Here is a 21748-nt window from a genome sequence, read left to right on the forward strand (position 1 = left end):
TTACTCAGCTCTCATTCACCTTGCTAAGCTACAGAGGTCATACCTTCCCAGAAATGAACAATTTATCTAAGACATTAGATAAGCTTTTCTTTAACATTAGACATGCATGTTAAATCTATTTATTCTTCAAAAATACGTTGGCCAAATTCTGCACTCCTTATGCAACTCAAAGTCCCATCAATAGAAGTCTGAGGAGAGTGAGGATGCAGCATCATGCTCACATCTCCTATGGGTGATGCATGCAAGGGTTCATGATCTCCTTGTCCAAATAAAATTAAACTAACCAGACTGACATACCACTAATATCTAAGTTCAACCATTGTTGCATTTGAATTACTTTTACAATCATGTATGTCTAGGAAAGAGTGGATCATCCAAACCACTGTAGCACATCAGCAAAAGATCTAAAAGTACCTTAGTATTAATGATTGCTGGGCCTTTCTGCAGTTTCTCAGCTGCAGTTGAACATGATGGTGTCTGGGGAACTCCATCCAGCTAGCTACATCACATTTACTGGTGATCTAATGGCTTGCTTTAAGTATTGTGTCTAATAACTTTACAGAAAAGGAGGTAAAAAATGAACATTAGGAAAAAGTCAGTGACACTATATGAAAAGAAGAATTGGGAGGCGGTGGGAGAGAGAGTTGGCTTAAATTAAAAAAAAAATTTTTTTTTGCTGGCCAACAGATTTACAGGGGCAGGGGGAAAGGAAGAGATTCTTAAGAAATCCTGACACTTCCAGGACTAAGAGAATACTGGCTAAAAAAGGATGTTTGAGTCACTCTAAGATTTAAACAAAAAAATAAAGTGTTTGGAAGGAATTAATGTTCTTTCTGGGTAAAAGTAAATAAATAAAAGGTTATTTAAAAATTAAGGTTACAATCATGCAACCCAGAGAGAACTGGAGTCTAACAATGATTTATGTATATTTAGAGCTACTGTATTGTGCTGATTGCAGCTCTTAAACTGTATTTGCTTATGCAACAATACAATATAACAAGAAGCTACTACTTACTGTGGTATCCTCACTGCAAAACAGAGCTTTCTGTGCAGCCAGGGGGAGGCGGGGAGGAAGGGGATGTTAGAAATCAGGCTTCTTATATCAGAGAGGGTAGTGTGAACTTTGACCTTGGGCAACTGACCTGTTGGGAAGCTTAAGTTGGTGAATGGGTAGGCACACTGTTGCAAGTATTGGCATTTGTGATTAGTTACATTAAAGAATGTGGTTTTATTATGCAGTTTTGTCTTCAAGGGTGGCATTGGGTTACTTGGCTGTTTATAGCATTTGTCAAATAACTTGGGCCTTGACCTTGCAATGAGATGTGCCTAGGTAGACACCTGTACCCATGCACATTTTTACTAACTTTAGTGGATGTAGATGAGTATCTCATTGCAGCACTTGGTGCTATGTTTTTGTTTTCCTCCAAATAGAGAAGAAAATATTAAATCTTTGGATGGGAGATGCTCCTCCTATACAAAGATGAGGTAAACAACTGCTGGGGGCGGGGAGATGCAGTCACACAGCTGGGGTAGCATTTAGACACCTCAAGTAGTAATACAGGCCCAAAGAGAAACTTGAGCTGGAGTTAGAGTTTACTCCTGTAGTCAGGAGTTTTTAGGCCTTGATCCTGCCACTGACTCTACACAGGCATACCCAGCTGCCTCCAAGGAGTCTCACTGAAATTAGCAGCGTAAGGGTCCTCTCATGAATAGGCAAGAGCAGAATTGGGGCCTAAATTCCTTTTTTGGGTGCACATATTCACGTAGCACTCATGAACAGGTGGTATTTGTTTTTGTATTTTGGCTCTTAATTCACTTTAATTGTTAAAATAAATAAGTGCTTTAGTGCATCTCACAGAGCACATATGTGATATGCATCTTTCTTAACTAGCTTCCATTGCCAAATGGCCTCAACAGGTATCTCAATTGCATGTAAGGTCCGATCCTGTGAGGTGGTGAGCATTCTGGCCTAATCCTGCAAAGTGCTTAAGCATTGGTCCAGAGTGCTCAGCAACTTCAAAGGATGGAGCTTATAATGTTTTCAAAAATTATTGTTGGGAGTGGCCTGTGATCAGCACTTCTGAAAATCAGAAGTCTTGTTTAGGGGCCTCCATAGGGATTTAGGAACATAACTGTAGAATCTCACTTCTGAATATCTTGGCTCTATAATCTGCCTGTTATACTGCGATGGGTCAGTACATGTACACATTTAAAATCCCTAATAAAGAGCACGGAGGGAGGGGGAGGGGCGGGCGGAGGAAAAGATACACACCAAAAAAAGAAAAGGTGGGGCGGGGGAGAAGGAAATATCTAATACATTGCAGACTGCAAAATTCCCTGGTTTTGGCACCAAGATAAACAACATACAGAGCATAGGCCAAAGTCTCTACTGGTGTCAAAACTGCTAATTTACTTCAGGGGAAGTGTGCCTGTTTACAGAAACAGAATTTGGCTCATTATATGTAAAGATAGGAACAAAAGTTTTTTTGTCCTCCAATTTAAACAGGGCTGAACCATTTAAACCAAACTTTTTTTTTTAAAAAAAAAGAGTCTCCCAGATGAGAGCCTAAGAATTTTGTTGTTATAAAGCCTTAGAAAAAAATCAGAACTTACAATGTAAACTGCGATAGACCATTAACTATAGCAGATGTGCTATAAAATAGCAGGAGAGCTGTCAGCAGGAATACAACTTTCTGAAGGTTGTACTTTTGCAGTTCTAGAACACTATTAAATAAATAAAGATAATATAATACAGAGGACACACTACTACATTCATTTTATTTGATAGATTTCACTGTCACCTGGTTTCTTTTATGCACCTTTTCTCATTTCTTCATCATTATCTCTCTCAACGGGTAAAAGTTCAAATGATTTGACAGAGTGAACCAAGAGATCAGGTTTAGAACAATCAAGAAGAGATCCTTGTCAACTTTCTATGTTTTTGAGTGTCCTTCCTCTCTTTGGCCAGGAGGTGAAAGAGAAGGGGGTGTTTGATCAGACCTGCAGTGTTAGACAGCTACTGGATACTAGAAAGAGTGAGGAGGGAAGGAGAAAAGAAGAGGCATGCCCAGTTAAATGCAGCAGAGCCTTTCCTTCCACCACCATTCCCAGAACGCATGTGGGGAACACTGTAAACATAAGGAGCCCCTATTCAGGCAAGTGGGGCAAGGGAGAAGGAGAGATTTCTCTGCCTCCATGTTAGCTATTCCGTAGAAGGAAGGGAGCTCTGACTGCCTCTCGTGCCCTCCCCTATCCACTTGCTGTACGTGAAGCCCTACTAGGTGAACAGCAATTAGTCTTGGTGCCCAACCCTCCCTGTTCTATAGGAAGGAAAAGTGTAAACTAAGGCCTTGGCTACACTTGTGAGTTACAGCGCAATAAAGCAGCCCCAGGCGCCCTAGCTCACTACCCGTCCATACTGGCAAGGCACGTAGAGCGCTCTGACTCCGCAGCTACAGCGCTGCTGGTACTCCACCTCAGGGGGTGGAATAACGTTTGTTGCGCCCCCACTAGAGCACCACAGCCAGTGTGAACGAGGTGTTGCATTACTGCGCTGTGATCAGCCTCCGGAAACATCCCATAATCCCTTAATTCAAGTGGCCACTCTTGTCATTGTTGTGAAATCGGCTGCAGGAATGCAGAAATGCCCTTTGAAAGCTCCTTTTCAGAGTAGCTGGCTACTTATCAGCTCCGAGAAAAAAGCAAACATTTACCATTTATTTATTTATTTGCTTTGAGTGAGTCAGAGAGAGGCGGGGGGGAGGGGGAAGTCTGAACTTACAAGACAGCATGCTGACACTCTCGGCACCCCAAAAACCCACTCTCTCCTCCCACATACACACATCACAATCCCTGTCACACTCCACCCCCACCCCCATTTGAAAAAGCACGTTGCAGTCACTTGCATGCTGGGATAGCTGCCCATAATGCACCGCTCCCAATGCCGCTGCAAGTGCCGCAAATGTGGCCACGCCCGTGCGCTTGAAGCTGTCAGTGTAGACAGACTGCAGTGCTTTCCCTACTGTGCTCTACGAAGGCGGGTCTAACTCATAGAGCTTTATGTCTGCAAGTATAGCCATGCCCAAAATGCTCAGTTTCAAATTGCTATGAGCCTCACCAGACCACTGGGATCATGAAAGAATATTTTCCCACCTCTGGGCAAAGTTGACAAGGTGTCTAGTGTTCCCCAGCTTTCCAAAAGCAGCATAGCAGCCTAGTAGCCTGGATTTAGGGTATTGAAGAGTAAGGACAGGATTTTAAAGCTATACATTTAATAAGGGGAGTTTGTAATTTTGTCTGAGAAAATGGTTGGGAACCTGTTGACCTATAGCAGGGAATGGCAACCTGTGACACGCGGCTCACCAAGGTAAGCACCCTGGCAGGTTGGGCCAGTTTGTTTGCCTGACGCGTCTGCAGGTTCGGCCGATGGCAGCTCCCATTGGCTGCGGTTTGCAGCTTCAGGCCAATGGGGGCTGCGGGAAGCGGTGCAGGCCGAGGGATGTGCTGGCAGGCTGCGTGCCAAAGGTTGCTGATCCCTGACCTATAGGAAGGGACGACCTTAAGTTTTCACAGACTGAGATAACCAATGTGCATACCCTTATTCACCCGTGTGGGATGGGGGCACAGGAGTTGGAAGTGGGCTCAGTTCTTGGTGTTAGATTGAAGGGGGCACACTCTGAATGTTGGTTATCTGTCATCATCCTGGGCCCACGTAAATGCCTGGTACTTTGAGGGGGGAGCAAGTTTTCCCTCGGATTAGAGGGAAAGCTGTAGCTTGCCACTTAAAGTCATCTCTGTATTTGTGTTTGATTCTCCTTCATTTCCTAATCAATGACATTTCTATCATATAAAATGCCTACCAAGATAAAATTTCAAAGTGCTCTTTTTGTTAAACTGATCTACTATTACATGCACTTCAGATATTTATAAACCCAATTCTAATGGAAATCAATCTTCAACAAATAAACCTTGGACAACTTCTCTCTCCTCTTACTCCTTTCCTATAACTGATGTCATTTTACTTGATACAGGTTGGCCTCAGATCTGAGAATTGTTTCATGCAGGCAAATCCAACATCAGCACCAAGGTCCCCCTTCATAGAACCACTAGCAGTAGTGGGGCTTATACCATTTCATAGCAACTGGTAATGCATATTCTTCACAAAGTCCATGTTTTTTACAAGTGATCTCAACTTTTCCTGCACCACTGAAATCAATAGGTGTTTTCCTTGTGATTTCAATAGGAGCATGCCCTTTCTGATTAAGCATCATTTAAACCATACTTCTCTCACTTCTAGAGTAACCACAGAATTTTGCATTGCTAATGTAGTCAGCAATGCTACTTTAGACAATAGGCTATTTCTAGAGATTGCGAAAAAAAGATCAACAGTTTCAATGAAAAAAAAATCAGCAAAAAAAGTTGATTTTGGAGTTTTCTATATGAACATTTAGTTTGTAGTAAGCATGTTATATGCTTTCATCTAGTCCTGTTTTTAAAAGGGCCAGATCAAAGCAGATTAACAAAAACTGTTAATGCACATAAGCAGGCTTCACAGGGATAGTTAGTCCCCAGTAGGCTAGTGTGAGTAGAGTCACACCCCAGCTTACCGCAAGTGTTCATGTAGACAAAATGTGAAATTTTGATAGATATTTTTGCATGGTGTTTGACCAAAATACAAAGATGACACAGCACACTATTACTGAAAAATTGCTGACTTTCTCATTTTACCATATAATTATAAAATACATGGATTGGTATATAAATGTTGTACTCAGATTTCAGTGTATAGTATATAGAGCAGTATAAACAAGTCATAGTCTGTATGAAATTTTAGTTTGTACTGACTTTGCTAGTGCTTTTTATGAAACTGGTTGTAAAACTAGGCAAATATCTAGATGAATTTACATACCCCCCAGAAGACCTCTGTGTACCCCTGGTTGAGAACTACTGCTTTAGAAGACAAGTACCATCTAAGAGCCTGATCCAAAGCCTAACAAAGTCAGCTGAAAGACTCCTATTGATTTCAGCAGGTTTTCTTCATACCTGTAAGAATGAAGAAAGGAATATTTGGGATCCAAGTCAATTTTTGTGTTCTAGATAAATTGTAATGCTGTTTCTTTCTGAGCATTAAAAAAAAATAGAAGTGAGAGCATTTTGCTTCTGTTTTCACAGCAAGAGCATGTCTTAAATCCTGCCATAATGTCTACAGCATAATTTATGACAGAAAATGCAGCTTCCTTTGAGTAACTGGCATATGTGCCATGTCTCTAATCCACATAATTTCTGTGAGAATCAGAGACTAATTAGGGGGAGCTAGTCTGGTTTTTAGATTATCCAGTTAATAGCCACCTAGGTCCTCAGCTTCTGGATCCACACTGCTTATTGAAAGATGTGACAATGTCTTTTTATCAATTTTATTAAAACACTAAAAACCAAATAAAACCAAGAAAACATATCACCAAAGCTAAGCTATTAATATTAAACTAAACAAAGCATTACATCTATTAAATCAAAATCAAATGAAACAAGTGAGACCCAATATTGGATTGAAGTTAAATCATTAAATTACTCAAATCAAATATAAAAAATAATCAATCCTTATGCAAATACGAAGGAAGTAGTTGTCTGTGTGATTATAAATACAAATTTAAGAATTTGATCCAAGTCAATCAAATTGGTAATTTGAATTGTTAAATAGTTTAATATTGGAACCAAATTATCTAATGTCTGGACCACAACCTCAGAGCCAATTATAAAGCTTCCTTTAATTCCTACATGGTGGTTAATCCTTTCCTCCCCTCTCCAAAAGATTCTGACAGAAGTTTGACAACTTTTATTTGCCAGAAGTTACAGATGACAATCTCAAACTTCCTAGGCCTTTTAAACATCAGAAACAGAAAAGTCTTATAAAATTACTCATTAAAATCAATATTTAGGGCTATTCAAACATTGCGAACATTTCTTTCAGGAGCCTTCTCTTTTGTGGGTGTTCACAGAGACATGATGGACACATTCACTCTATCACTGCCACATCCTAAAAATCAAAAGGGCTGAGATATCTCCCAGTTAATAAAAGCAAGAGCAAAAAATTGACAAAGGGAAAAATAAGATACTTAAGATAACAGGAGGGTTGTAAACTCTTCTACTTTCACTGTCTTCTGAATTCTCATGGACTAGGAGGTGAAACTGCAGTCAAGGAGCCAGACAGTGATGTCCTGCTGGCACTGTGCTTCTTGCTAGTGGGCCTCCTTTGGGCACTGGGAGAGGCTGGTAAGAGGTCAGAGTGGACTGTATGTCATTGTTAGCAAACATCAATTTGGAAAAGTCTCACTTAAATAGGCAATTTAAAAATTTTGCATAACAGAGACTTACATCTGTGACACTCCTCCCCCACAATACCAAAATTCTGGATTCATAAGATCATTTTTAAGGAAGCTGGCATGGTCTTATCTGGGTGAAAGGTCTTAAGGTGACATTGTGTCACCAATGTATTGAAAATTAAACATGAAAATCGTACAAAAGTAGCTAACTGGAAAAACCATAGGGATACAACCAGTCACTCAACATTTATTCATCAGAAACATTGAAAATAAGTGAACTTATTAGTTCCTTCCTTCTTCTACCTCTCGAGTCTAGAACGAGGATACAGCAAACTGCTTATCTTCTGAAAACTCCATCTTGATAGAGAAAAGCTGCTTTTCAATCAAGTTGAAATCAACTTCACATAAAAATATTTATAAAAAGAGTATGTATTGCCATATATTCCTCTCACACTTAATAATGTTCTCAAATTACATATTATCATTCCCAGATTTAGGGACAGAACCTGCCAGTTTTACTTCCACTAGGTAATACCTTATTTTGCAAATAGTCTGGATAAATTTCAACTGGTCTACTTGCTGAGTAATGTGCTACTCTAGGGTGCAGACTCTGGTCCTCAGATATATAGATAAGATGAGACAAAGAGGAAATATAGTTAGAACTTGAATACTTCTAGTAATATTTAGTAGTATGATTCACTGACCATTTCTCTTGAGAAATGTTAGCATTTGGTATTAGAGATGCAGCAGAGTTCAAAACTATTTATAAATGTGATATTCTCCATTCATTATTCTAAGTATCACTATTCCTGTTTATTATTTCTCTGCACAATTAGTCACAATATGAATTACCTGTATGAAAGTAATGCATATCTAATGATATGAGTCTCACAATCAGTCTTTAAAAAAAAAAAAAAAGATACTTTTGTTCTGTTCCATTTCTTTTGGAGACCTGAGCCTCCTTCATATACATATATCATACTATAATTTATTGGAATTGGTTTTTAGCGTTACATTACCTTGCCTAGCATCAATACATGGGAAAATTGCTAATTCATTTTTCAGTAGAGCAGAACAAGGCACATGGCAGCTACATGTTTCTGAAAATTGACAAAAGCGTAAGTTCTCAGATATGTTTTCAGCCCATAAACCAAGGGGCTGAGGAAAGAGGAAAAAACCAAAACCAAACCTGAAAACTGATGTCTTAATAGCTAAAATAATTTGAATAGTAAATTATATATATTAAAACGTACACCCATAAGACTCTAAATAGAAGGCAAAAAATTAATCTGTAATACAGATAGGCTTACAAAAGTGCTTCAGTTGAGCTGAAGGAAGTCAGAGTACAGTAACCTCCCATTCAGAAGTAATCTTGAGAGAAAGAGATTGGATGCCCAACAATGACTATATTAATTTAAATACTGAATGTAGAACTTCTGCCTATTTCTTCACATTTAGTTTCCCTTTCATTTGTCAAACCTTTAGAATATGTTCAGTCCTTTAATAAAGCTAATCATAATACAGTAATTATATGAATCATGCTTTGATTCTAAGAAATCCAACAACTACTCATAGTTTGACAATGAAATTAATATATTTTAAAATGAGTGGTTTAACTTTTATCTTCACTATTAGTTTACTTCAAGCCAGTTTCAATGCAGTGATGCTGCAAGCTGTCTTGACAAAAAGCCAAAATGTCTTATGGTGGGCTGGTTCTCCCATATGTATGTGGGTTAAGGCTATCATAGAGTCCAAGATGAAAAGGGACCACTGTGACCATCTAGTCCAGGGATTGGCAACCTTTGGCATGCGGCCTGCCAGGGTAAGCCCCCTGGCAGGCCAGGCCAGTTTGTTTATCTGCCGCATCCACAGGTTTGGCCGATCGCGGCTCCCACTGGCCGCAGTTTGCCACTCCAGGCCAATGGGGATGGCGGGAAGCAGCGGCCAGCACATCCCATCCATCCCTTCTCCTCTTCTTCTTACGTTACACCCAGGCCTGGCCAGCTTTGGGTAGTGCGTGGGTAAGTATGAAAGTATGAAAGGGCTTGGGGCTCTATTGCTTTCTTTCTTCCCCCAAGTGACATGGGAGCATTCCCAGCACTCGCGGCTGTATTTTATTAATAAAGCTTTAAAATTTAAACACTTGCTGTGTTATGTCATCTCCTCCCCAAACGATCCTGTGGCATCAACCTGATCACCTGATGCTCCAGGCAGATTGGAACAAAAATCTGTCACAGAGTGGGATAAAAACAGGCTAAAACTACAGTCTAGATATACTCTTGAGAGATGGGCATCGGGTCATTCTGTAAATGTCAGTCAGCTTCAGACAGATCTCCAGAGTATTGACTCCATTACTGAGAACAGTTCTTAATACTATTCCCACTGTTTAGCTTGAGCGCTCCAGCTGGACTTTACTACTACTGTGGTGGCGGTGGTACCCAGAAAGAGGTGTGATATTCCAAAGAGCTAGTGCCTAAGCCAGCATTTCTCAAATACGGCCACCATAGCCTCATGTGGCCACTAGGGACTTTTCTTGCAGCCACAGCCTCCTGGGCTGGTGGAGAGGGGGACAAATCGGTGGCCCCTCCCACTCTTTTGTGCTCCCGGATGCCCCACCTTGGCATTGGTTGCTGGGGCCACTAGCATGGGTTGCCCCCCGCCCCCGGAGACACCTGGGGTACAATGCTGGAGGAGCAGGCACCCAGTGAGTTCCCCGCTTTCCCTGGCGTGGTGCGGCTCAGGCTTTGGGCTTCAGCCCTGGGCTGACAGGCTCTGGGCATGGGGCTTCGGGCTCCAGTCCCAGGCTGCAGCTGCACAGCAGCAGGCCCCAGCGGCAGGGCTTCAGGCTCTAGCCCCCTGTTGCCTCCCCTGGCCTGCCCTCCAGGGCTTAATTTGTCCCCAGGCTTTCCAGGGCTGAGTAAGTCTGCTGTGAAAAATGATACTTGTATATTTGTTAATATCACTTTTCACAGCAGACTTACTAGCTAGCAATAAATAAGTTACAATGATTTGGATGTGTATATGTGCATATTTATTTGTTTTTCCTAAAACCAATCAAGTATTTTAGGAAAAAGCATGAGAGTGGCCACCAGCAAGAGTCGGTGGCCTCAGAGACCAAAAATTTGTCCTGAGAACCCCTGGCCTAAACCATATACAACTTTCGAGATCAAAGCCAACACCTTGAATTGCTTTTGGTCTCAAATACAGATTCAGTGTGGTTGGTGAAGAAGTTGTATAGTGTGCTTCATTTTGCTACTTCCATCAAGCAGATGGACAGCTGCATCAGCTGAAGCATCTACGTGCCAAGTTTCCAATTATCAGCTTGGTAAAAAAAAAAAAAAACACGCCAGTCCTCTTTAGTGCATAATGATAACACTGTGCCACTCCTGGCTTGTTAGTGGGAAAGCCACACAGATGAAAGTCTCAGTACCTTGCATGGACAAAATTCCATGCTTAGAAGTTTTCCTAAACTATTTAGATGGAATGGTATCAAACCCACCAGCGCTTCACTGCTCAAGTCAGTCAGTTATCTCAAGCATATAGTGTCAATGTGGAAGAGTGTGAGTGGATGGTGGGTGTGGGAGTTATCTGATAGCACCTTTGGGCAGAAGTGGCTGTCATTATCTGTGGCAGTTTTGTTGGCTAAAATCTGATAAATAGAAGAAGTGACCCCAGATGAACATCAAGTTTACAAAAAGAGAAGCCTCATTCCCATCCTGAGCACCTGACCCATGAAAATGTGTAAATTGTAATGAGGGTGACATTAAAGGGCATTTGAACAGAGTGAAATCCAATAAAAATGACTCATGGCATTTTGCCAACATCTGCTGAAAAGGTATATGTTCAAATCTGGATTATTTCTGTAGCCATTGACTAATGAATGAACCAAATTTCAAGATTCAAAATCTAGCTCAACAGCAACATATACATTAAGGCCCCAATACTGCTAAAACTTATCAACTCCTTAACCTGACTTGAGTGGGTCTGCTCACAATGTATAAAGTTAAACACAGTCATTTCAGGTTTCAGAGTAGCAGCCGTGTTAGTCTGTATCCGCAAAAAAGCAGGAGTACTTGTGACACCTTAAAGACTAACAAATTTATTTGAGCATGAGCTTTCGTGAGCTGCAGCTCACTTCTTCGGATGCATAGAATGGAACACACAGACAGGGGATATTTATACATACAGAGAACATGAAAAGGTGGAAGTATAGACTCTGCCTGTTGGTATGCAATCAATTGAGATGAGCTATCGCTAGCAGGAGGAAAAAAACTTTTTGAAGTGATAATTAAGATGGCCCATAGAAGGTGTGAGGAGAACTTAACATAGGGAAATAGATTCAATTGGTGTAATGACCCAACCATTCCCAGTCTTTGTTTAGGCCACAGTTAATAGTATCTAGTTTGCATATTAATTCAAGTTCAGCAGTTTCTCTTTGGAGTCTGTTTTTGAAGTTTTTTTGTTGCAAAATTGCCACCTTCAAGTCTGTCACTGAGTGGTTAGAGAGGTTGAAGTGTTCTCCCACTGGTTTTTGAATGTTATGATTCCTGATGTCAGATTTGTGTCCATTTATTATTTTGCGTAGAGACTGTCCGGTTTGGCCAATGTACATGGCAGAGGGGCATTGCTGGCACATGATGGCATATATCACGTTGGTAGATGTGCAGGTGTATGAGCCCCTGATGGCGTGTCTGATGTGATTAGGTCCTATGATGGTGTCACTTGAATGGATATGTGGACAGAGCTGGCATCGGGCTTTGTTGCAAGGATAGGTTCCTGGGTTAGTGTTTATGTTGTATGGTGTGCGGTTGCTGGTGAGATGTTTTTTGAAGATGAATAATATACTGTATACCACATTTTATATTTATATTCTATGTGTTGTCCTGACTTACAAGTAGCAAAAGCAGAGTATGGGACTTCTAGAGTGTTGATTTCTTGATCATGGGTGACAGTGACTCTGGATGTTCTTTTCTAGTCTATTCATAAAATGTACATAGCACCTTATCATTGTCACATGGAGCTGCAAAGTTAAGCACACAATTCCACCTTCCAAACTCACTCCATTAGAATCAATGGAGCTACACCAACGTAAAACTGGAGTAGTGCAGAGGGATATCACACCCACATTTCTAATCATGTTTAGCAAGCAGCATCACTAATCTGTCTGATTTTATGACTGAGACAAGGTGGGTGAAGTAATCTCTTATTGGGCCTATCTATGAATTTTAATCTGTGCCTCATACATTAAACCTCTCCTTTAGCTTTTTTCTATACTAGGAATTTTTTATTTTATTTTTTTTAAATCCCATCATTGCAAAAACAGGTTCAGTATTTGAAATGCTGGGAAACCTAAAGTTTCAGCGTTATGGCATCTAACCACCCTAGGAACAAATCTAATCAAAGAAGATGCTGAAAATGGTGTCAGCAACTGGCAGGTTGACTGCACAAAGACTTCCAACCATAGGACATTTAATTGCTATTCAAAGCAGATGCTGGTATTTCTAACTTAAAACTCTTGCCTAGCTGTAGATACAGTCTTCAGGATTCTCTATCCAGACAAAAGATGCTCACACTTGACCACATATGAAAAGAATCACTGTCTGTAACACTAAAAGATTTCACAGGACAGCCAGATCCTTGGGTGGGGTACTTTTAATGATTGCACTCGGTATGTCTAAAATAGCTAGCCCACTATGAATCTTGTCATTTCATTACTGGAATAAAATAGGAGCCTCATTTTGGGCCAAGTCATGGCCTGGCTTCTGAGGCCAAGCAAGGGCATAAGGGGGCTTAAGGATGTCAGCACCGGAGGAGAAGCCGGCTCTTTAGAGTAAATAAGGGTGCGTCCACACTGATTAAAAAAAAAAGGCACCAAGTCTCAGAGCCTGGATCAGCTGACTCTGGCTCACAGGATTTGGGCTGCAGGGCTACAAAATTGCAGTGTAGATGTTCAGGCTCAGGCTGGAGCCTGGGGTCTGAGACCCTGCACCCCAGCAGTGTCTCAGAGCCTGGGCTCCAGCCAGACCTTGAACATCTACACTGCAATTTTATAGCCCAACAGCCCCATCCAAAGTCAACTGAGCTGGGCCAGTTGTGCGTCATTAGTTGCAGTGCAGATATACCTTATGTGAAGATTTACTACTATTGTTGCACTACTGATTTTTGCTGACTGCAGAATACTGAAGAATAGCCAAGTGGAGTTTGGTCACCTGATAATGCTTGGGAGGTAGGCTTGGATTTTGTCACCCAGAATGTGGATAAAACTGTTAATCCCCTCACATACACATAATTGCATCCAACAGAGAGAAATAAATGTTAGTTGAATATTTGTGCATTGAACAATTTAATTAGTGATCATTTTAACAATGTTAAGTTTGAGAGTTAACATCTCACTGCAAATATAAAGCAGCCATATGCACTATTGTTTACTAGAGCATATTGTTTCATGCAGTCAGTTCACAGACTTTCAAAAGAAAACATTTTAATGCTTGGTTCACATTTTGAAATTTATCTTCAAAACTATAAGGGCTAGAAACTTGTTTTGTTTTTTCCAATGAAAGCTTAGATTCTGGAGTACAGTGCTTCTGGGTGCATTCTGCAGTAATGCTTCAGGCATAGAAAATATCATGGGTGAAATCTCAGCCCCTATGAAGTTAATGGCATTTGACTTCAGTAGGTCCAGGATTTCTGTGGCTGGGGTTCTGTGTATAAATAATGGCACAAGAACATTAATGTATAACGGTGTATATCTATCTTATTTATTGTCAGTTCATATAACTCTGACCTTTTTATGAATCTGAAGATCATTCCAGCTTCTCTTTACAACTAATAAAGATATATTCATAAGACTCTGGTTATATTGGACCAACTTCTGTTGGTGAGAGAAACAAGCTTTCGATCTTACACAGAGCTCTGCTTCAGGTCTAACAAAGAGAAGTTAGCCCAATAAAAAAAAAATTATGAGAGAGAGAGAGAGAAGGCGCACGCACTTCATCCACCTTTTCTCTCTATTAATAATAAAGCAGTTTGCATTGTAGTTGCAGCCCTGCTTAGAACAGAAATAATACCCAGAGTCTTATGAGTATATCTGTATCAAGACCTGAAGAAGAGGTCTGTGTAAGCCTGAGTCTCTCATCAACAGAAGGTGGCCCAGTAAAAAAAGATATTACCTCCTTCACTGTCTCTAATATCCTGGGATCAACTCGGCTACAGCAACACTTATTAATATTCCTTTGTAGACTTGTCTTGTGCTGTTATACAGTTTCAAACTATAAACCAGTATTTTCCAGCTCTCTTTACATTTGAGTCTTATTTTTAAAAAAGGAATGAACGACAACATTCTGTTTTCTTCAAGATGTTTCAGTTTTCTTAACTCTGCCACAGACACGTGCTCTCCCAGTTTCTTGTGAAATCTGCCTAAACCAGCCACAACTTTACTAAAAGAACCACATAGTCTTTACAAAATCACCTTTAGAGATGCGAGGGCTGACCTAAAGTTCTTCCCCTTGAATAACAGAAGTTCTTATGATCCTGACACATCACCGCAGTCCAGGGCATAGATCTACCTGCAGTGGCACAGCAAAAAGACTAGGAAAAAATAAATATTCATGAAACTTGCATTAAAGACACCCAAAAACAGCTAAGCTCAGTGCAATGCCAGCCCCATTCCACTGTAGCCAACTCTCTTACTATCTGGTGGTTTTCTGAAAGCCCCAACTCCTGGAGTCATGTTATTAGGAGCAAATCTCAGTTTATCTTTTTTTAAAAAAGAACATTTCAACATAGGTGCCAACTTTCCCTGGCACTGGTGGGTGCTTGCTCATCACCCCCTCCCCCAGCCCCGCCCCAACTCCATTCATTCCAACCCCTTCCCCAAAGTCCCCACCTCAACTCTGCCCCATCCTTGCCCCTATTGGACCCCTTCCCCAAATCCCTGCCTCTTCCCCGAGCCCACTGTGTTCCCTCTCCTCCCAGCTGTGTGAAATAGCTGCTTTGCAATGCAAGCGGTGGGAGCCAGGGAGAAAAAGTGGGCACGCAACATACTCAAGGGAGGAGGCGGAGCAGAGGCAAGCTGGGGGAGGGGCAGGAAGCTGCTGGTGGGTGCTCAGCACCCACCATTTTTCCCCCAGGGGTGCTCCAGCCCCAGAGCACCCACGGAGTTGGCGTCTATGCATTTCTAGTCCTTATATTTGCTAAGGAATGCTGGAAAATTTGAAGCCTGAAACCTCAAAAACCAGAAAGCAAATGGGGAGGGGGGAATCAAACAAACAAAAAAAATCAGAATTCTTTTAAAATCTCATTATTTTGGGAGCCTAACTCACGTTTTTTGAACACCAAGAATTGGCAATAGAATCACAGGACTGGAAGGGACCTTGAGAGGTTATATAATCCAGTCCTCTGCACTCATGGCAGAACTAAATATTATCTAGACTACTCCTGATAGGTGTTTGTCTAACCTGCTCTTAAAAAAAATCTCCAATGATGGAGATTCCACAATCTCCCTAGGTAATTTATTCCAGATCTTAACCACCCTGACAGTTAGCAAGTTTTTCCCAATGTCCAACCTAAACCTCCCTTGCTGCAATTTAAGCCCATTGCTTCTTGTCCTATCCTCAGAAGTTAAGAAAAAGAATTTTTCTCCCTCCTCCTTGTAACTTTAACATCAGCTGTGTACAGTATGCCAGTACTGGCAGCCACTTCTTACCAGTACGCTGTACCGGCCCATACCGGCTCACTTTCACCCGACAATACTGCAGTTGAGGCCTAATCAGAGCAGAGCAGAGTGGAAGAATTACTTCTTGTCTTGCTTACAGCACTCCTGCTAATACACCTCAGACTGATATTCGCCTTTTTTTGCAACAGCGTTACACTGTTGACTCATATTTAGCTTGTGGTCCACTAAGACCACCAGATCCCTGTCCGCAGTACTCCTTCCTAGGCAGTAATTTCCCATTTTGTATGTGTGCAACTGATTGTTCCTTCTTAGATGGAGTACTTTGCATTTGTCCTTATTGAATTTCATCCTATTTACTTCTGACCATTTCTCCAGTTTGTCCAGATCATTTTGAATTTTAATCCTACCCTCTAAAGCACTTACAACCCCTTCCAGCTTGGTATCGTCCGCAAACTTTATAAGTGTATTCTCTGCAACTAAATCATTCTGAAAGATCCTTGGTCCTGCTAGTGAAGGCAGGGGGCTGGACTCGATGACCTCTCAAGGTCCCTTCCAGTTCTAGGAGATTGGAGATATACCTATTATTAAGATATTGAACAGAACTGGATGCAGAACTGATGCCAGCGGGAACCCACTTGTTATGTCCTTCCAGCATGACTGTGACCCACTGATAACTTCTCCCTGGGAATGGTTTTCCAACCAGTTTCGCACTCACCTTATAGTAGCTCCATCTAAGTTGCATTTCTCTAGTTTATGAAAAGGTCATGTGAGACAGTATCAAAAGCTTTACTAACATCAAGCTATACCACGTCTACCACTTCCCCCTATCCACAAGACTTGTTACCCTGTCAAAGAAAGCTATCAGTTTTGTTTAACGTGATTTATTCTTGACAAATCCATGCTGACCATTACTTATCACATTATTATCTTCTAGATGTTTGCAAATTGATTATTTGCTCCATTATCTTTCCAGGTACAGAAGTTAAGATGACTGGTCTGTAATTCCCTGGCTGTCCTTATTTACCTTTTATTCCTCATATTATAGGTGGGCACTATATTTGCCCTTTTCCAGTCTTCTGGAATCTCTCCAAAAATAGGTGGAGGAGAACAGAATGGCAGGAAATCAAATACAACCCCAGTATCTCCAATGCTACATCCATGACACGAGGTAGACCGACAGGAATATTCCTCAAGCTCAGAGCTGGAGCAAGAGGACAGACTCCCAACCTGTGTTTATATGGCTACCAGGACAAGCTAATAGGAATAACCTACTTCCTTCAGTTGCCATTGTGATGAACAATAACTAGATAGAAAACATCAAACTCACTGTTTCAGCCCAGTCCCCTTCTTTATTAGCTTCTCCTTCATCTACAGAAAATATACATTTGGGTTTCCCTGTTGTAATGATGGTTTATGACTGAGAACTCTCCCCCCTCCTTCATGAGCCACTGGGACACAGGGGATCAAAGAAGCTTCTGCTTCCTTTATTTCCCTCCTTCCTTCCTTCCCTCCCTAAGCCCCAGGCAATCCCTGATGAAGATTTGGCCTAATCTTTCATCTATCAAATATAATAAAAGTCTCTCTTAACATCTTCCACTATCTCGGAATTGTGTGAATAGTAAAAATTATGATGATTTTGGAGTCAGTGCTGTAATGCTTAGAAATAATTTTGAAATTACACCAGGCTACATTGTCTCAGTGATGGTCAAAGTTCCACTGAAGTACAGACCGCTGTTAAAGATAAATTTGTTAAGTTCAGCCTCCAAGCTAATCCATGGATGATGCATTGGAACAAAACTATTTGTTACCATTTGCTAATGAGAAGTAGCACATATATCTAGAATGATTCAGCTCATTAGATCCCCTGATCCTTGTTTCTGCATGGAAACTAATTTGAAGCTGCATTGCTTTTGTTTTTCAGTAAATCCAATGGCTTGGGATGTCCCCCTCACTCCATTGTAATATTTTTCTGGTTTTTTACATTGGGGGGTGGGGAGAAAGAATGCAGCCCCTTCTCCCTTCAAGTTCAGTCCAGCCAAGTTGAAGGAGGGCTGTGTAAGGCCTCCAGGGGAGCAAAACTAACGAAGTTCTACTGCACAGAACACCTCTCATTCGGAGAACCTGTGCAGAGAAACTCCCATTCTCCATGTTTATCCTTCCTGAAGGGCCATCTTTTTCTCCAAGGTGCACAAGGATTTGGGGAAATCAAGCAACAGGGAGGTGGCCAGGGCATCTGTGACACTGAAGACCTACAGACCAAATTCCCCCATGGATGCAGAACAGAAGGGCTGCGGTTGCTACTGCTGTCCTGAGGTCTAAGCCATGGTAAAGGAGTGTCTCTCCTAGTGTTCTGCAGCCTGGGAGGGAAACTTTCAAACTCTTCAAATCCAGAGAATCCCTAAATAAAACCCATTTATTCAGATACATAAATCAGTTACAGGCTAACAGCCTGCAAACATGTTGGATGCCCCCGTGCACCTTCGCACAGCTGGAGTGCCTCTGCCCTGCTCTTCTCTTTGTTCTCCTTGACACAGACTCCACATATTTGCTCATTCTGTCACCACCCTGTGACACAGGGACTTAATTTGTGGTTCACTACTCTGTATCAGCAACTCTTGCCAGGCCTGACATCCTTACTACACCTAACACACTGTTGTCACAATGTATATGCCAACTTTGGGGTATATCATCGTTGGAAAACTTTTAACTCACTGATCATTAATATTCTTGCATGATGCATGTATATGAAGGATTATGGATATGATAAAATTATGTCTTAAAATGTGTTTTGCAAACAAACAATGCAGACACCCAGTGTGTCCTAGACAAAGGAACATGTTTGTGTCTGAACAGCCAGGTGGTCAGGCAGAGACAATGAAGGCACATTTACGTAACAGGTAAACAGACATCAACCTAGTGAGTGGCACATATAGCCTCTTGTGGTGGTCTGCACTTCAATAGATAAGTAATTGAATCAATGGACTGTATACACTATTACTATATTGTAAAAGTATATCAAGTAAAGTATGAAAGCCTGTGACACAATGGTGATTAACATCATTTTGAAATGTAAGTATTAACAGTACATAAGGAAGTATGGCTACTTAATGATACTATGCTTTAAAATCTGTGACCAAACACAGAAGAGAAAGGTTTTCTCCCAAACAGAAGGGAAGGTAGCATTGTGTGGAATCAGAAGAGTAGAAGCGACATTTACATATGAATCAGCAGGGGAATGGGAAATCCCCAGGATAGGAAGAACAGTACCAGATCATCCTGCATCTTGAGAAAGGGTCAAAGAACTCTGAGAAGAATAAGGGGATTAGGTTATCTTTTACATAAATGTACCTTCATTGTCTCTGCCTGACAACCAGGCTGGCCAGAGACACAAATACACATTCCTTTGTCTAGGGCAAACTGTGCTTATGCCAAACAAACATGATTCTAGCACATATCCATAACTTTTTGTACACACTCCATATATACACACATTACACAGAAATTTTATTAATCAATGAGTTATTAGTTTTCCAATGATATCTTACATGTTACCTTCTGGGTATATATCATGACAACAGTGAGTATAGTGTGTTAGATATAGTGAATATGTCAGGCCTGACACAAGCTGCTGATACACAGTAGTGATGAAACACAAATGGGCCCCTGTGTCACACACACTTACTGGAGTCTGGGTTTATTCAGACAAAACAAACTCAGAAGTAAAACTCAAGGTCCCAAAATCTGGCCCCAGGCATGGTTCTTACCTCAGAGTCTGAGTGAGCAAAAGGATTTCTTCACAGAGCCGTCTGTCAGTTCCAAGGAAGTAATCCAGTTTGAGATCAGCTTGCAGCTACTCTGCTCAAAGCTGATTCCCTCACAGATTTCCCAGAGCCAGCTCCCTCTTAAAGACTTGCTTCAGTTCTCTTATGAGGAACCAGCTGCTTGCAGTTCCCTCCAGGTGTCTCTAGTTGGCTCATTTAGCAAACCTGCTCCAGACTACAGACAGCTCCCTCACTTCCTCTGCTCTCTCACAGGGCCCAATATTTTTTGACTCACTTTCATTGAGTGGGACTAGTGGCTTCAATTACAGTTGCAAGTGTTCAGTATCTCTCACGGTGAAGTCCTAATTGCATAAGTATTTTGTGGAACACTGTGATGCTTCGCAGGAGTATCCAGGGTTGGGAGGCATCATGCTACTACCTGCCCTTAGCCTCTGGCAATGCAACCACTTCTTCCAGGTCTCCATAGTCCTTGCTCTCTCTGTACAGCTTAGCGACAGGCACACATCAACCACTGAGTCCTCCAAGTGTCCCTCTGGAGTGACCAGCCCCTGTTCCATGTGAACACTCACAGAACTCTCATATTTGCTACTCCCAAAGGAGTAGTACGCACCAGCTTACAAGGTTCAACATAAGCAGTATAGAGTCTCCCATTTTCAGCTACAGTGATGCTTTTAAATATGACAGAATGTAAAGTCATATTGTGTACTCTTAACTGACTGGTTGCCCAATACTAGCCCAGCATAACAGTCATGCATATTAGAGACCAGTTCTGCCATCCATACCCAACTAAAACTCCTACTGACGCCAAAGGGTGTTTTGTCTGACCATGGGCTGTGGGATTTGGCCCTAGAGATGGAAATGATCTGTCAACAATCCTTGCCTGAAAAAAATAAACAAGCCAACAGTAGATGGCTGTACTTACTAAGCAAGCTTTTCTTCTGTTTAGAGATGACAGGTCTAAGAAACAAATTCGAAAGAGATAAAGCAAAACCTAACATTCTAATAGATCCATATTATGTCTCTTAGACATTGAAATAAATGTATCTGATCCCCAATAGCTGTGACACTACTAGAAGTCCACGGCATATTTGATTCCCAAAGTTAACAGGCAACTGTAGTTTGTAATATGCCCTCTACGTAATACCTTTTTATTTAGCTTCATTAAAGCTACCTAGGTTTTTAACTTAACATTTTGTGTAGATTTCCTCCCTAAGAGATGTCAAGAGCTCAATTCTGTGGATAGAATATTACAGGTATTAGACACAAGAAGCCTCATGCTGTAGAAGGCCTATATTTACTGTATCGGCCTGTCAAATTTTCTATTTAAGAGAGTTTTGAGAGCTTTATAACCTTTCTATTTTAATGTGAATTGGGTTGTAACTTTTCATACAGATTCTCAATCTACATGCAATTTTAGTGTTCTCAGTGCAAAACAGTTTATCCACTTCTCAAGTAGAAACACATGGAAATGTAACCATATTCAGGATTAAAAAACTAGTAGAAATAGGTGGGTTTTGAAAGTGACAGGTTTTTAAAAACAGCTAATTCTCAGGGAGGTGATTAATTTGCCCTCATGCACACATTCGGCTCATCTTATTTTTAATGGTAGCTGTGTATGCACACTGGAAAAATAATTTTGAAAAGCAGCTTTTGTGTATAAAGTTTTGAATAACTTAATGGGTGAGATTTAACTCTCTTCCCCCATTTTTCCACAAAACCTGTGTAATCTAAGTTTGTGAAAGACACTCCACAGAGTAAGCAGTGAGGGGAACATGGAAGCCGGCTCTATCATGAGTAAGATATTTTGAATAAGGTCCTCTGGCCCAAAATATGTAGATAAAGATCAGCTATGAAGAAGCTGAGTTCAGCACAGCTCCGGGACAGGACTGCAAGAATGCTATCTTTGCAGCCCCTGATCTTGCAACACCAGCAAAACTGAGAATATTGTAAGGACTGCTATATTTTACTCTGTC

At 41.1% G+C, this 21748-nt stretch overlaps 1 protein-coding gene and 1 long non-coding RNA gene across 2 annotated transcripts in view; both read right to left on the reverse strand.

Moving 5' to 3' along the window:
* FAM155A (family with sequence similarity 155 member A) overlaps positions 1 to 21748 on the reverse strand; it is a 772046-nt gene that overhangs the window by 722137 nt on the left and 28161 nt on the right. The gene's annotated exons all lie outside the window — the stretch shown is intronic.
* On the reverse strand, positions 13646 to 19875 carry LOC120393748. Its single transcript, XR_005592114.1, has 3 exons — positions 19758 to 19875; positions 14788 to 14906; positions 13646 to 14020 (listed from the first exon to the last, which is right to left on the reverse strand). It is a non-coding gene; the product is annotated as an uncharacterized LOC120393748 (long non-coding RNA).

The sequence above is a fragment of the Mauremys reevesii genome, linkage group 1, assembly GCF_016161935.1.
Source record: "Mauremys reevesii isolate NIE-2019 linkage group 1, ASM1616193v1, whole genome shotgun sequence".
NCBI lineage: Eukaryota > Metazoa > Chordata > Testudines > Geoemydidae > Mauremys > Mauremys reevesii.